Source organism: Mobula birostris, chromosome 6, assembly GCF_030028105.1.
Source record: "Mobula birostris isolate sMobBir1 chromosome 6, sMobBir1.hap1, whole genome shotgun sequence".
Classification (NCBI taxonomy): domain Eukaryota; kingdom Metazoa; phylum Chordata; class Chondrichthyes; order Myliobatiformes; family Myliobatidae; genus Mobula; species Mobula birostris.
Genome location: NC_092375.1, coordinates 177,539,360 through 177,542,637, shown reverse-complemented (window position 1 = coordinate 177,542,637; position 3,278 = coordinate 177,539,360). Strand labels below are relative to the sequence as shown.

General features: G+C 42.6%; 2 non-coding genes across 2 annotated transcripts; both read left to right on the top strand.

Moving 5' to 3' along the window:
• Nucleotides 1–1,983: 1,983 nt before the first annotated feature.
• On the top strand, nucleotides 1,984–2,054 carry trnag-gcc (transfer RNA glycine (anticodon GCC)). The gene has a single exon. It is a non-coding gene; the product is annotated as a tRNA-Gly (tRNA).
• A 328-nt stretch (nucleotides 2,055–2,382) lies between these two features.
• On the top strand, nucleotides 2,383–2,454 carry trnaa-cgc (transfer RNA alanine (anticodon CGC)). The gene has a single exon. It is a non-coding gene; the product is annotated as a tRNA-Ala (tRNA).
• The last annotated feature ends 824 nt before the right edge of the window (nucleotides 2,455–3,278 follow it).

Here is a 3,278-nt window from a genome sequence, read left to right as displayed (position 1 = left end):
AATAATCAGCTCCTTGGTCTTTCTGGCATTGTGTAAGAGGTTGTTTTTATGGCACCACTCAGCCAGATTTTCAATCTTCCTTCTATATGCTGATTCATTACCACCCTTGATTCGGCCAACGGCAGTGATGTCAGTAGCAAACGAACTTGGCATTGGAGCTGTGCTTAGCCACACAGTCGATAGTGTAAAGCGAGTAGAGCAGGGGGCTAAGCACACAGCCTTGTGGTGCCCCTGTGCTGAGGGAGATTGTGGAGGAGATGTTGTTGACATTTCAAACTGATTGGGGTCGGCAAGTAATGAAATTGCACAAGAAGGTCTTGAGGCCAAGGTCTTTAAGTTTATTGGTTAGTTTTGAGGGGATGATCATATTGAATGCCGAGCAATAGTCGAGAAAGAGCATCCTGATGTATGCATCTTTGCTGTTCAGATGTTCCAAGGTTGAATGAAGAGCCAATGAGATGGAATCTTCTGTGGACCTGTGGTAATGTTAGGCAAATTGGAGTGGATCCTAATTGCTTCTGAGGCAGGAGTTGATACGTTTCATCACCATACTTCTGAAAATAATTGATCACTGTGGATGTAAGTGCTACTGGTCGATAGTCATTGAGGCAGGTTACCAAGTTCTTTTTGGGCACTGGTATAATTGAAGCCTGCTTGAAGTAGGTGAGTACCTCGGACCACTGAAGTGAGAACTTAAAGGTCTGAGTGAACACTCCAGCCAGTTGTTCAGCACAGGTTTTCAGTACTTGGCCAGGTACCCCATCCAGGCCAGGTGTTTTTCATGGGTTCACTCTCTGCTCGCACATTGGCCTCAGACAGAGATCGAAATCACAGGATCATCAGGGCTGTGGGAGTTTGTGATGGCTCTTCCATATTTTGACGGGCAAAGCGAGCAAAGAGGGTATTGAGCTCACCTGGAGGCGAAGCCCTGCAATTGCTTATGTTGCTTGATTTAACCTTAGAAGAGGTGATAGTATTCAAGCACTGCCACAACTGTCGACCTTCCTTCGTTGATTCAAGTTTAGTCCAGAATTAACACTTCACCCATGAGATGGCTTTTGGAAGACCACGACCTCTTGTAACATTCTTGGTCACCAGACTTGAATGCCTCTGATCTGGCCCTCAGCAGATTGCGGATCTCATAGTTCACCCAGGACTTCTGGTTTGGAAAAACTGAATGATTTTGTGGGGACACGCTTGTCTACAACTCTTATAATAAAGTATGTGACAACCATCCTGTATTCATTCAGATCCACAGATGAGTCCTTGAACTGGGCAGACCCAGTCCACTGACTTGAAGCAATTCAGTAGCCGTTCCTCTGCCTTCCGTGACCACCTATTTGGCTGATATTAAGGCTGATTTAGACTGAATGTGACATCAAGAAGCCCTGACAATACTAAGGGCTCTAAAAGATAGGCACAGACAGATTGCCTCCCCACAGTGAGTAGTCTGAAACTACGGATATTGTGACAATGGGATTAGTATAGAATTAGTGTAAATAGCTGCTTGGTTGTCTGCACGAATTTAATGGTTCTGTTTGTGTTCCCGGAATAAGAGGGACACCGTTTAGGACTGCATAAAGGAGAAATTCCTTTAATAAAAGCAGAAAATGCCAGGCAAGACTCTTCATCAGAGCTCTACTCAAACCGCTTTACTCATTTGTTAGGGAATCAATAATATTCTCTACCCTGCGTATTATGAAATGTGATCCGGAACTGCAAGCGGCGAACATTTGTCGATACAGATCAGAGGCCACTCGTCCTATCCTCCTTAAACTAGCTAGTTCCCCTCTCCATTCGCAGTCGTCATGGAGGATTTCGATTTGAAACGTCGACAATTCCTTCTGTTCTCACAGATTCTGCTGAGTTCCTGGTTGTGTTAGATTGTTTGTTGCTCTGGATTCCAGAATTCTGTTAAAACTCTGGAAAATACCGAACAAGATGTTTTCCTCCTTTATCGTATCTGCAAACTGTTTACTCCATGCATCGGTGGTTCAGTGGTAGAATTCTCGCCTGCCACGCGGGAGGCCCGGGTTCGATTCCCGGCCGATGCAGCGCTGCTTTTTTTTTCCTACTCCGTTTATTTCATTTTAGTTCCTGCCTAGAAGTCATGCGTATGTTTCACTCGTGGGAAAAGTTAGGCTTCCCTAGATCTTTCTTATTGTTATTCCTCTGATCGAGGTACCAGGAAATAAACTCAGAGTCGCACTAACCGGAGAGGAGAGTGTGAAAAATTAAAACTTGCTGGTGACCGTCGCCTACTTTACGAACAAGTTCTTAGATGGTTGTTTAAATGCAACTACAAACTTCCAGCGAAAAACTTTAAATCAGCAGTTGAGTTATATTAATTTCACCTTTTATTTAAACTGTGAATATGCACTTGGGGATGTAGCTCAGTGGTAGAGCGCGCGCTTCGCATGTGTGAGGTCCCGGGTTCAATCCCCGGCATCTCCAGGACATATTTTTGTTTGCTTTATGTTTTGCATGAAGTTGATCAGTTTTCTTCGTTGGTATTCGTAGTTATTATGATATGATTTAAAAGTAATTTCACAGGGGGAAATCACATAATCTGAAAGGAAGAACAAGCTATTAAAGACGGGAAAGCAAGTACTTTCCAGAATTGTCACCAAACTGGGGAACACAGGAGCCGTTTCCATCCATCCAAAATAAAGGACTCCAGTACTTATTCTTCTGTTTTAAGGAATAGTATTATTAGTTTCTCACAGACAATTCTCCTGTTACACAACATAAGATTATCAACCGCTGAGTTCTGTATTTTGATTGTTCAGTATTCATGGAAAGTCTGAGGCATTTGATAAAAGCCAGGTCTGCAGGCATTGGAAAATGTATATAAATTTTATTTGAACCAGCTTGGGGAATGCAGAGAGAATTACAGAATTATTGACTATGAAGTGACCTCAAGCAATTTACAATCAATGGGCATTACATGACCAAGCAGAAGATAACATTGGATGTTCATTTCATTAATATACAAATCCATGCAAAAGTTACTGAGAAAACCTTTGCTTCACTTCAAAGCTGATTCTATAGATGTCAAATTGTGATCCAAGGTTACCTCTCACAAAGTGTCTATTCTAGGTCTTAATCAGATATGTAACTAAAAGCGTGTACAGGATGCAAAGATGACATGTGGCTAGGAGGCAGGTGTTTCTTGGGTTTGCATCCATAATATCAGAGGAGCATGAATGGAGGAAAATAGAGGGAATGAGTCTCAGAGGGGTGACTCTCAGAGCATCACCACTCCATTTATGTTAATT